At 33.0% G+C, this 14751-nt stretch overlaps 1 pseudogene; it reads right to left on the minus strand.

The window, feature by feature from the left end:
- Nucleotides 1-11262: 11262 nt before the first annotated feature.
- On the minus strand, nt 11263-14525 carry LOC120135441 (annotated as a pseudogene).
- Between the last annotated feature and the right edge of the window lie 226 nt (nt 14526-14751).

Raw genomic sequence — 14751 nt, forward strand, 5'->3', positions numbered from 1 at the left:
GTCAATCGATTAACTCAACAATGATGGATGGAACGACATCTTCTTGATTTGCATCAGAATGCTCTATCATTTGTCGAATGTTTATACCCCTGAATCGATCAAATTCTAAACCTTACGCTTTAATGCTTCACAATTCTTAGCAATTTATGAACAAGGATTGTGTGATTATGATCACTACCACATAGTCCACCATGAATTGACCACATGTTTTCATGACTAATGCATGCAAAAATAATGCTACAATGCAAATGCAAAATATGAAGATGTAGAGATGCAAATGCGAAATGTAAAAATACAAATGCAAAAGGCCATTATCCATATGATGAATATCATAGAATAAGTTTTATCAGAGATAAAAGTCGTTGCTATTCAAAATAGTTCATATTTACAAACATACTTTTGCTTGGTTACCAAATCTTAAAGTGGTCGATGTTTTGGTTTGGATTTTATCCTTGAGAAAAATGCCCCTTAAGTACTCTATGACCTCCTAAATTTGTGTATAAGCTCTATTCAAAATATGGCTCATCTCGAATGATGCCCATGCGATGTTGAAATCGTGCATTACGTCTTGATAATTAAAGGTGGAACAATTGTAGGCAAGATTTTGTAATTGCATCGTTGCTCGGATCAAGTGATCCCCTCTCAAATCATGGATGTTGTTCTATCAATCAACTTTGATGCCTAATTTTCAAGAGAACTTCCTCCTCGTTTTCTCTAAGCTCCTATTAGCCAATAGTGCATGTCTGTGTATACGACTACTTGATTGATAAACTTTTTTTCTATTTATAAAAATTTTCCAATTAGAGAGTCATCTATGGATCAACACCTTTATGGTATAAAATGCAAAAACGCAAAAAATGACAAAGAAATGATAAATAATGAATTAGTACATGTAAAATAATCAATAAAGATAAAAGTGTCGTTCAAAGATAAATGTAACACCTACCCCATCTATTATAGACTTAAGCGGATTGAGTTCAATTTGAGGGAATATATACCTCATGTCTAACACATGTGGCTGCTCACGAAGATCATAAGGGTATGTACTCCGAAAGTGATTCACTACCCTATGCGGTGGGCTACTTAAAAGGCACTAGCGACTCACTCCCACTTAGCGAGACAAAGCTCAGGTATAGAGTTTATGACTCTCAAATGCACGTGATGTGTGTGAGGATGAACTCACAAACCTTTTATCAAAAAGAAAAAAAAACCAAGACTCATTTTCGAAAACCTTAACAAATATGAAATCAATGAAATAAAATATCATTACAACTATTTACAAGAGTAAAAATGATGCATGATTATGAAAATTGAAATTAAAAGAATCGTAATTCAAATAACGGTTCAAATTTACAAAATTACAACCACTCGAATAACATATAATCGAATAAGGCCTGACTCTCTAATTAGTCCTAGTGAAGTAGACAAGTAATCATTACCATTTTTATAAATAAATTAATATTTAAAAAATTATGACTTTATTTTGGAAAATTTGAATTTTCATTTAATTTGAAATTTGTAGTTTGATTTTGGATTAATTTGATTCAAATACGCCATCAACCTTTGGGTTAGGTAGGTCGAATACCTAAAAATTTCTTCTTAAAACAATTTTAAAAAATTATTTTAAAGATATAAATTAATATGTGTATTATCATAAATTCATTTTTAAGGATTCGAGAGTCAAGTACGCGTGGGGAAGAGTAAGCACCCCTACAGTACCCAAAATTGGTACCTCTCGATTATACGTTGTCCAAGTAGTGGAACTTTATATATTCGAATCCAAAATTTAAATTACGATCCTTTTATTTCGATAAATTTTAAAAATAAGTGAATTTCTTAAAAATAGTTGACTCAATGAAAAGTATTTAATTCACCCGGTTTTATTTAAAAATGATTTCCCCTTACTACGTGGATTAACAAAAATTGAAATCCAATCATATTGGACGCAATTCTGTTATCCCACGATGCAAGACAATATATTTTAAAATTCATCGAAATACATGATTTATGAATACAACAATAATAAATGACATGTACAAGATATATGAAATATCAAATATAACATATCAATAAAAAAATAACAAATAAGAAAAAAAGACACACTAAATGTTTATATTAATTAAGTTGAAATTGACAAGGTATTCTTTCACTTGTGCGTTTTAAGGAATTACACTCCTTGTATTTGGAGGTTTTTTCATAGACCATTCTTCGTTCAAGATATTCCCCATAAAATAAATATAAGTTGATTTTTACTAAATTAATTTTTTATTTGATTACAAGAATAAAAAAGATACCTTCTTGTTCAAGTAACTCTTAGAATGACACTCTAGATATTTGGAGAAGTTTCATAGATTAATCGAATAGAATGGGGGTCTTACATTAACTAGAGAATCAAAAAGACATTTCTCATAAAGGATAAAATATGTACATAATTATGTATCATAAAAAGTTACATTTAATAATATATTTATACATATTGTATTATATCATACGTTTAATACTTGTAAATAAATTTAAAAAAACATTAAAAATGTTAAACACATATACATTAAAAAATATGGATTAGGAATAAATGAAAATAATACAAGGGTTAAAAGGTATAATAATGGACTTAAAAAAGGATAAATCGATAGGAACAAAGGTAAAAAGGATTAATCAAGCAAATAATCCATAACAAAACTAAATAATGAATAAACATTGACTGAAGTGAATACAACATAAATATCATGACCCAAATTAAAAATCAGTAAAAAAGTGTAACAACACACAAATAAGGACTAAACTATAACCATGCATAAATTAAAGGCTCGAAATATGAATAAAATAAGTTCCATTCAGTGACTAAATTGTAAATTTTACAAAACTAAAGACCCTTCTTGCATTATTAGCCCATGCACAAACTCAGAAAACCCTAACCTTCAAAACTATGTTGTTTTGGATGGATTATATATGTTTTGGATGGATTATATATATATATACCATTATAAAAATTTTGGGAAACCTGACTCTCACTTGATTCGCCCTCTCACGTCGTTTCTTTTTCCCACGAGACATAACCTCCCTCCTCCAGCCACCGTGAGACTCATCTCCAGTAGCCACGAGTCACGCTTATCTAGGACAAAACCGGTCCTCTCCCCTAGTTCAAATCTAAAACATCCTTTTGCTAGAAACTAACATCCAAGCCTAGATCTAGGATTTTACCTTCAGATAACTCAGATTCCGCCTACGGTTGAACTTTCTGACGAGTTACGGGCTCCTCAACGAAGCAAGATAAGGCTTCTTCCTCCTCTCTTTTCCTTCTTTATTGTTCTTTTTTTCTCTTTTTCGTATCCTCTTCTCTCTGTTCCGAAAAAATCATTTTTATCCTTTCCTTCTTCTTTTTGGATTTGATTGCATGTTCCTTTAAAGCCATTGTTGCTTGTTTTGTGAGGACTGTCGGCAGAGGGTAGTTAGGGTTATGGGGCTCTCGGATTTTTGGGATTTGGTGGTTGGATTCACTGTTTTTTTTTTTTAATTTTAATTTGAGTTGTGTTGATTTGGCTAGGTTGAGGCAATGATGATGGCTAGGTGACTCCGGCTGCTGCTCTTCTCCTCCTTGACGGCGACGGTGGCAGTAGAAGGGTTATGGTTTGATTAAGTTAGGGCTTAGTTTACGTTTGGGTCGGTTCTGGTTTGGGCCCGATTTTGGTTAACCTGGACAAAATCGAGTTATTACACTTGTATTTAAAAGAATTACAAACTAATATAAATTATAATGTGATATTTTGATTAGATCAATAAATTACATGTTTTAAAATGTGAATAACATATTAAATCTTTTAGGGGTGTATGGATTACGGGACATTCCTATTGTCGTTTTATTATTAATAGTAAATTTTTTGGGTATATTATCGAAAATGTCATTATCTCTATTTCCTTATATATTGTAATATTATCGGCGTTTTAGATTAAAATACTTTTAAATTTTTATTTTTTTTAAAAAAATATCATTCTTCTGTCATTGAATAATAAAAATTCTACGAAGGTTAAATTAAAAATTTATCCTTAAATTATTTTAGATTTACAAAAAAAATCTATAATTAAAATTTTATATAAAGTTTAGGGTTATAAAAATTTACCCTTTTATTAAATTATTTTTACATTTTTAATTTTGTAAAAAATTATATAAATATTATGAATTTAATTTTTTTTAAAAAAATATATAAATATTTTATAATTTGTAATATTATACAAATATATAATAAGGATAATTTAGTCAAATATACATTCTAATAATCTTTTATTCTTTTAACCAAATACAGTAATCTTATATTCCTGTTAAATCAACCAAACACAAAATATAACATTTCTAGTAATCTTATTCCCCAGTAATCCTATTCTTTAGTAATCTTTTATTCTCACTGATAATCTTACATTTCGTGAATCAAACACACTCTTAGATCTTTTTTAATATAGTACTTAGAAACTTTATTTAATTTTAAAAAAAAATAGGTACGTATACTGCATTAGTCATAAAGGGTATATATATATATACACATTCATATATAAAATATAATAGTGAACTATTAATAACAGCCTGAGTAAAAGTGTGAACAATTGAGAAGACGACATACATAGATAGATTATTTCGATGCCCTCGAGCACTATACATAAAAGAAGAGAATATAGAGAGTATTTAAAATGGACGAATGAAAAATTAATCTTCTCATAACCGTAGTCTCATCTAACATATACATTCGAAAGTCAACGAAATATCATATACAAATGAATGAGGAAACCAAACATCAGAAAAAGCAACTAACCAACGAAACACGTAGAATCCCATACTACGAAGAAAACTACATGTAGAATCCCATACTACGAAGAAAATTAATAGAAAAAACTTGACTAAAAGAAAATATTATTATAAGTATAATAAATACAACTGAAAACTAATAAAATCAAACAACTATCGATTTAAAAATAAAAAGAAAGATATAACTTACAGGGGATTAACCGGGCAAAACCACCTCCACTGCCCTTGATGGGGAAAAAACAGAAACAGGCTTTAACTGCAACAACAGAGATTGAAATTTTATTTAATCTTAAATAATTATAATTTGTTTCAAAGTTTGGGAACCAGGGATACGAGCACTCATCCACCTCACTCCTTAGAGAAATTACTGTAGAAAGATCTTGCTCATTACCAAGTCAATAGTATTGTTCGTCCAAATCAGGACATATACTATTTTCTTATTAAAAAATATTCATTATTATTGATAATATTCTTTTATTATTTAATATTAGATAAAAATTAAAAATATTTCTTTCTTCATGTTAAATGATAGTAACCCATTAAAATTTGATACATACAATTTTTACTAAATAAAAAAGGTAAATATAAAATTTTAGTATACCTCATGATTGCTGCACTTGTTTTGTTTAAAGATGTGAGACACAATCATGTTTGTCTTAACAAAATCATTCCCCTAAGGCCCTAACCCTCTCTTTTTCAATAATCATATTTTAATTTTTTCAATACGTTTACATGACACTTGAATGACATATGATATATAAATCATATGATCTTCATATATTAATTAGAATGTGAATAAAAAGTTTATATGATTATTTTCTCCCATCAAATATATTGAACATTTAATTTAACCGTTTTAATAATTTATAATGATTAAAAGATAATACATTTTTAAAATATTTTTAACATATAAATTGATTTTATTATTGCAAAAATAAGTTTAATTTAATAAAATGTTAAAGTTCTACTTAAAATAAATTTAGTTGTTTTAAAATATTAAAACTTTTGTGAATAATTCTAAATGATTAAACTCAGCAATTTTAGCAGGTAAAATCTAATCAACTTTCTTATTTTACTTTCACATTTTCTTAATCAACTACAACGATCTCATTATATTTTTCCTTTTACTTTTTCACTTTTTTCCAGTCAACTTCCCTTCACGGTCTCTTGATCTGTTTTCCCACAATCACTACACGGAATAAAATATTTGTACCTGGTTATTTCATCTCTTAAAAAGATGAAAATTTATTAGATGAATCCGATTATTTATAATTTTAATCAATAATATTTTTATTTTATTTTTCTAAGGTGAAGCTTCACCTCTTTCTAGGGATAGCAACGGGTTGGTTTAGGGTCAGGTTTTTTATCAACCCGACCCGAAAATAGGTATCATTCACTCGAACCCAACTCGACTCAGAAAATTTATATCCTACATCTAACACGATCCAACCTAATATATATATATATATATATATATATATTATATATATTTCATCCGACTCCAATTCGACCCTATTTTTTAGAGTATAAATCTGATCCAACCTGGTATAAATTAAGGATTTAATTAAAAATAATAAATTTTAAGGAAATCACATTTTTATCTTCGGGTCAAGTTGGGTCGGAGTTGGATCGAAACCTGTCAGATTCGAGTTAAATTATTATCCCTAATTCTTTCTTACGTATAAATAAAGAAAGTACACTTATTTTAAATTTGATAGATGTGATTTACTGGAACCATATATAACGTGATAAGCCGTGATCATGGTTTCTCCTTAAAGACCGAGTTTGCATCTCGTTTTAACATAATAAAAATATAATTCAGACCATCTAATTTATTCCTACTGAATAGAAAGTTTGACTGAGTATTTCTTTTTCATTTTTATTGCCCCAAAGCATACTAGTTGAGATGGTGAAGAAATTACGAGGAAGAAGAGTGAGCGAGAGAGAGTGGAGTTATGGCTGGCTAAACAAAATCAGTACCAAACACACAGTCGGACCATAATCATTCATGCCCCAAAAATTAAGATCAATAGATGGCTCCCTCCGTCTCACACAACTCAACCAATTTAAATAGAGATCGGATAGGTGAATAACCTTTGTTATATAGTCATAATAACGTTCTTCAAAATTGTTATCATCGAAAATAATAGTATAAAATGAAATCATATTTATAATGATAAATTGTAACCGTATTATAACTGATAACTACTAATTACGATAATAACATACTGTTATTTCAGTTATTGTTATGTTACAGTAAAATCTTTTTAAAAAATCAATATTTATTGGTGCAATTAAAATTATATTTTAATAAGTTGTACAGATTTAAAAAATCATAATTATGATACTCATAGTGATTATAAAACTGTTATATCTATAATTAAGATAAACATAACCACAATCATAATTTAAGTCTTTGATCTATAACTAAGGTTGTCGCCTAAAAGATTTAAAATTACGGTAGTAATTATAGTTATGTTATCGTTTTTATGGACATAACATATACTATTAATGTAAGTATGGGGCTTATACAATGATTATTATTCAATAGCGGGTAATAATTTAAAACACTGGTTGGGATAAATATCATCCCCACACTACTCAACAAAGAGAGCGCAGCGTATAATATGCCCAGAGAACAGACCGACCTACCGGAGAAAAAGTATGGTGCCATTAATAACACCAACAACCCCATTAATGACAATATCAATGTTTCATATTAACCATCCATAAATATCTCTTCCCTATATGCTGCTCACTAGTCAGTCATCTTCACAACTTCAACAAAATAAAATATATTTCTTCTCCAGAAAAAACAACTCAAGCTGTTGTTCATATACATATGGAGGCTTCGGCTGGTTAATAATGTCAGTTGAATTGAGCTCGAGTTAAGTCTATTTAATTTAAATATTGATCGAACTTTAATAAAGTTAAACTTGAATAACTAGTAATCTATATCGTCCCATTTAAAATCATGTACCCACCCGTCGTCATCAAGACTTCAACAAATAAATACGGAGTATATTTCTTCACCAGAAAAAGAAAAAAAAACACAACTCAAAGCTGTTGTTCATATACATCTGTAGGGTAACTTATACACTGACCTGCTAACAGTTAAATTAACAGTGCTAGCAAAGCCTCAAGCATAAAAAAATGCTCTCACAAAGAAAGTAAAATGAAAGTAGAAAAGACAAAGAAGATCAAGGTTTTGGTACTTTTGCTCTCCTGGTAGTAGCTTATCTGTTGTAGAGGATTAGGGCCAGCATAAACTTTCCTCTTTTCAGCACCAAAAATGTCATCACCATCTTTGCCTGTGTTTGGTCCTTTAAACTCGCCTACTTTAGGGCTTAACCCAGCGCCTGACCCGGGTTTGAATCGGTTGAATTCATCGTACAAAGCTGCACTGCAAGGAGTCCGAAACTGTAGCAGCATGAGCAGGAGGAGAGACATGCAAGCCAGCCTTCTTCTAAGGATCATCATCTGGTTTTTTTTTCTCAGAGCACAGCACAGGGCAATGGAATACACAAACTTTTTTTTTTCTTTTTGGGTTATGGGTTTTAGAAGCCTTGGAGTTTGAACTTTGAACAAGGTGCAAGTCAATGTAGGTTTGGGAGAGTGAGAGTCAAAATGCATAGAACTTGCAGCCTGACTGGTTTCTTCTATTAAAAAATTTGAAAGGAAAGTTATTTGGTAAAGATTTCAGAGCCTAAGCTAGTTTTATTTTTGTTTGGCTTAGAAAAGCTCCACAAAAGAGAAAGAGAAAAAGATGAAGAGAGAGAGAGCAGAGAGATTGATTTCATAGCCTAAAGTGGCAATATCAAAATATTGAGCCATGTGATCATAATCTTTTTAATATTCGTCATTTTCTTTGTTTCTTATGCTAATCAAATCCCTTTTGTCTTGCAAAAATGTCCTTTATGCTCTTTCTCTTTTCTACTTATAATGAAAAGTAACTTTTTTTTTCTATGAGCAAAGGTCTAGGGCAACTTGGTAAACAACACTAATTCTATTACTTAATGTGATTATCGTATTTATGCTTTGTTAGAGGCTTGACCACTGGATCGAATATTATCAATATGTCAATACTCTACATATTTTCATATCTCTTCTATCAATGATTTATTGAATGTGATGAAATTGTCTACGTATATTTTCGGATCGATGTGGATGTTACTGCTAAATAGAGTTCCAACAAAATCTTTTTTGAGGGATCGGCTGGTGTGTCTGGGTCTGGGAGAGGATGGCAGTGTTGCGGCTGGTGTGAGTCGAGGACTGAGGATGTCGATCATTTGTTGTTTGTTTCCCGTTATCATACAATTTCAATGTTCTTTCTCTCAATGGTGGAGGATTAATTGGGTTTCTCCTAGAAATGATTCATCCTTCTTGAACTGTCATCTTATTACCTTTGCGTAGCGAGGTAAGACGAGTCTGGTTACTTTCAATAGTTGCAGCACTTTGGTCAGTCTGGTTAGCTCGGAACGATTAGGTTTTTAATGGCAAGAGAATTCTATTGAAAGACTTGGTCTTCACTTTCAAGCTACGTGCATTGGTTTGGATTAAGCCTTGCAGAATAATCTGCTATTTAATGAGAGGCTTTGGTGGGAAAAATCCTTTAGAGTGCTTATCAATCAATTCAGTCATTCCTCTAATTCTTAGATTGGAGTTTGGTTTTATGGCAGTCTTTTAAGTTTCTGGTGTGTCTAGTGAGGGAAGAGGTGGTTGTGGCGGATTTCTTCGGTTTCCATCGGGTGTCTTACGCCATTATTCTCCGGCCCTATTTTGGACTCAAATGCGAATTTTGCAATAATTGCATGTGTCAAGTTGGCTTTGGAAGTGTGGGATGAAGCGGGATGGGTAGGTGTAGTATCCTTAACGATACTGATTTGTCATATTTAAAGTATATGATATATTTGGACGAATACATACACGACATACATGACGAATCCAAAAACTGAAACATACAAAATCTTACTCGTACTTTCTTTGTCTTGTGAAGTTGAAAAACATATTTCTTTCAAGGGTGAAACACCGTACCTCATAAGTAAGACCTCTCTACTAGAGTCTTTTATGCTGAACATTTCTGATGCTTCATTTATGTATGTAATTTGATTTATACCTAACCGTCGTCTTGATCTATCGCTATAGATTTTGACTCTTAAAATGTAGAGCCTCACTCAAGTCCTTCGTAGAAAAACAATTTCTTAACTAAGTCTTAATAGAATGTAAATTAGGTATCTCATTTTTTTTTTATGTGAAGTATGCTATCCACATACAATTCCAAGAATGTAATAATGCTCCCACTAATTTTCTTGTAAACGCAGTTTCTCTTCATTTACTGATAAAACCAAACTCTTTAATTGAATCATTAGAAAATTCTAACAGTGAGAAGCTTGCTTCAATCCAAAACTGTCCTTGTAGCTTGCATATATTTCCTGTATTTTTTGGATCAACAAAACTTTCAGGTTATGTCATACAAATATTCTCGTTGTCCATTAAAGAGAGTCATTTTAACGTCTATTTATCAGGTTCTATAATTATATATTGTACTTATTGTTAGTAAAATATCATTTGCATCTTATGAGTATAAGCTCTTTAGGTGATTCAACTAACATCCATACTATTAGATAGATCTCGTGGCCTCAAGTCATATTAGGTGAAATCAATTGTAGGGACGCATAAGAAGACAATGAGTGGTGTCGTCTGTTGTAGATTTAGATTAGGAACAATAAAGGCAAAGCCATGATCAAATAAAGAGTAAATATATAGGGAATGGTCAGGGCAAAATATATACATGTCGAGCGAGCAAGGCAAGGGTATGGGTTGGTTCTTTATTATCATTTTGTTTCCCAGTAGTAATTCGGTCATGATTGAGGCATAACTGCTACTTGATATTTCTCGTTATGGGCTTCCTTGTTAATGGCTAATCATGTTTTTGGAGCCTTATAGCTCCCTTTTCCTCTTCTTTTTTCTTTTATAATAAAACTAGAATATTTCATAACAATGTTACTAAAAAATTCTAATGTGTTTTTTATTCACGAGAAGTGCAATGATTCAATCTTTTGTGGAAATCAAGTAATTGATTTCATTATTGTTAAAGTGATAAAATTAATTTTGTAAATGAAACTATCAATCATCCAAAATTTTGAGCTAAAATCTTTTGAATACCTCAATCTTTAGACCAATTTATTATAAGGGTATGATTTGTGATATCATCGCATAAATCATCCAAAAAATAACTTGTGATATGATCACATTTGAGTATTGTTTTCAACAGTAAATTTTTTTTAAAGACTCATACTTCAACTATTTAAAATAATATACATGTGCCTGATTGATGATGAAAATATGACAGAAGGTATCATTACAGTTTTGACAGATTTTTAATAGAGTTTTGACTCACTGTTAAGATATTTTGTAATATGAGAAGGCGACAAGTGGTACAACCAATTAGAAACATATTCAAGATTATTTGGGCCTCTTCTTCTGACCAGATGATCACTTAAAATCCAAAATTTATTATATATCCACAGCCACGCGTTTGTAGAGATGAGAAGGCAGCCTTGGAGTGGCCGTTGCCTGCAGTGGAGTCCTCATGTAAGCAACTAATCCAGGGTTCTCAAGCATGTCGATTTCCTCCGCCTTCCCCCCCTCTTCCGGTGTCCAGCGAAAATGGTGCAACAAGTGACCCAGCATCGATGTGACCAGATTGATCCCGAGTTGAGCACCGGGGCAGACCCTCCTCCCTGCACCGAATGGAAGCAGTCTAAAATCATGGCCTTTCATGTCCACGTCTTCCTCGAGGAATCGTTCTGGCCGGAACTCTTCAGGGTCGTTCCACACGGCCGGATCACGTGCTACCGCCCATACATTGACGTGCACGTTTGATCCCTTGGGGATGTCGTAGCCGCCGATTTTGACATTTGCATTCGCGCGGTGGGGTAGCATTAAGGGTGTCGGGGGATGCAATCTTAGTGCCTCCTTGGCTACACTTTGAAGGTAAGGCAGAGTCGAGAAATCAGTTTCAGACATCACCCTTTCGGATCCTATCACATGGTCTAGCTCCTCTTGTGCTTTTTGCTGCACTCTAGGGTTTCGAATTAGCTCGGCCATTGCCCACTCCACTGAGATCGCTGTTGTGTCCATGCCTGCTGTGATGTCCTGCAGGTTCAAGTTATACTGTAAGAATATGGACCCTAACTCACAATTGATCACCAAAAGTTAAACACATTCTTGCCCAAAGAAGTCCAATGATTGTATCCTCGCTAAGGTCATACTTTTTTTGCAATATAAGTAAGGCATCGACAAAATGTTGTTTGGCACCACCGCTCTTCTGGCGAGCAAGGGTGTGCTCCTCCATGATGGCTCGGGTGAGACGGTCTCTACGTGCCCCATGCTTGGCGAATGCGTCCTCTTCCAAGGGAAACATCCAACGAAGCCAAGGAATGTGCTCGGTCATGGCAAGTGAGGCACCCAGCTTAAGTCCGTTAGCCACAATGACCTTGAATTCGTGGCCTTGGTTGTCCATTATGCCCTCGGAGTTCACAAAACGCTTCCCGAATGCTAGCCTGGTTATGTTGTTGAATGCTACTGCTCCCAAGTATTTCCTCACTACCAAACTCGTTCCCTTGCTTCCTGCATCTGAATTGGAGGTGGAAATATATATTAGCCTCATATTGAATTAATACAAATAGGAGTAAAATTTGATTTGGTTAAAAAAAAATCAAAATTTTCCATATGATTCGACATTGAAAAATTCAATTCAATTTGATCCAACTCATAATTTTATAAGAAACATGGCATATATTTCATAAGAAAGTATTAAAAGTTGACCATAAAAAGTCCAAAAAATCTAATAATTTCCCAAATGGACTATCTTATAATAGAATTAACTAATTTCACCTTAAACACTAATTAATTGGATTAGAATATTCTAATCAAATTATTCCACTGTCATCAACGTGGATTACAACTACTACTTGGCAGCCATTGAAGAAACCTTAAGCACAAGCAACAATGAAAAAACTATACCAATATTAAAAAAAGAAGAGGAAAAGCAGAGAATACCAGGGTTGTTGCAGTTGGTGAAGATGGATTCAACCATGGCAGTAACTTCATCTTCTCTGATGGGTCTCAAGGTTTCAAGCCGCTTCGGAGAGAAAAGCTCCAGCGTGCAGACTTTCCGTACCTTAACATAGTGAGGCCCATAGTCAGCCCATATAAGATCCTGTCCATCTCTGCTGAACTTCGCCGCCGATCTGGTTCTGTTCCGATCAGCCAACTGTTGATCGCACTCTTTTAGAACTTCCCTCCTATGTTGCACTGATACGGATACGGGGACGGATACGGGGACGGAAAATGATAATTTTTAAAATTACAGGGTACGGGGACGGCAATGGTACGACATATAAAATAATTTTAAAATTATAAAAATATATAAAAAATCATAAATAAAGTCAAATATTAAGACTCAAACCACAATATTAAATTTAGAATAATAAAAACCATAAACAAACCACAATATTAAAATGTTAAATTTCAATATTTAAACCACAATATTAACTCTAAACAATAAAATCCATAATCAAATCATAATATTAAAGTATCAAATCGACTCAAACCATAATATTCAGTCTAGAAAAATATTAAAGTCAAATCAAACATGGTTAACATCCTAATTTAACTCTAATTAAAATCCTAACATTTGAATATTTTTTAAAATTATAAAATTGGTGTAACACCCTAATTTAAATATATTTAAAAATACTAACATTTGAGAATTTTAAAGTCCTTGTTGAAAACGAACTAAAAGTTCGATGATTGTATTGCAAGTTTCAAAAGTTAAGTGATCAAAATGTAAGTATCCTAAAAGTTTAGGGACTATTTATATAATTTACCCTAAAATTATTAATAAATAAGTGTTCATTTATATAGTTTATTAAAAATTAATACAATATTCCTCGAAATTATCGCCCTTAAAGATAATATATTTTTATAATTGAAAAGTCGGTCTTGTAATCGTGTTGGAAGCTAGTGCAGGAGTGGCCTTCACGATCTGTCCACCTCTCTCACTCTCTTTTTTCATATTTCTTGAGTGTTTTGATCTTTTATATTTCAGATTTTCAGTTCTTTTTTCCCCTCGTCTTTCTCGGTTTCAGTTCTTTTTTTCCCTAGTCTTTTTAGTGCTTATTATCTTTCTTTTCTTTGAATTTGAGGGTTTAGGATGACGGTCGTCGAAGATTTTCGCAGTGGTGGAGAAGAGTAGAAGACAAGGTGCACACGGGGACGTATGTGCTAGTCACATGCCGTCCCCAAAACGTCCCCAACAAGTACCAAAACGTCTCCCGCATCGTTCGGCCGTACCCTGCCACCGTGGGACGTCTCCGGTACGTACCCCGACCGTCCCCGTACCGTCCCCGTGCCAGGGACGTTTCGGGTACTTGAAACGTCCTTCCTATGCCGTCCCCGTGCAACATAGCTTCCCTCGCCAGTTCCGTGTTCGAAACGATCACGTTCAGTGTCGACCCGAACCAGACGGAAATGATCGGACCATAGGCCTGAGCCCATTCCGCGTAACACCAGAACCTAACCGGTTTGACGTCGTAAAGGTTACCAACCACCGGCCACGCTCGTGGACCCGGCGACACCTTAGCCGCTGGTAAAGCTTGTACGCTAGGAAGAGGGAAAAGATTGAGATGGTAATGATTAGAGGACCCATTCTCCTTGGATTTCTATGGTTTATTGATCAAAGCGGATTGGAAGGTATTGATAGTGAGCAAAGGGAATTGGTGAACAGATTTGTCAAAGGTTTCTTACACTTTTGACAATGAACGATGTTACGAAATCAAAATTTTATGTTATTAATATAAATTTTAAAAATAACTCGAGTTAAGTAATTTTTGTGATTAAGGTAGGAATTTAAATAGCAATCGGATAATAATATAATGATTGTCGTATTG

The sequence above is a fragment of the Hibiscus syriacus genome, unplaced genomic scaffold (assembly GCF_006381635.1).
Source record: "Hibiscus syriacus cultivar Baekdansim isolate YM2019G1 unplaced genomic scaffold, ASM638163v2 tig00110610_pilon, whole genome shotgun sequence".
Taxonomy (NCBI): Eukaryota; Viridiplantae; Streptophyta; class Magnoliopsida; order Malvales; family Malvaceae; genus Hibiscus; species Hibiscus syriacus.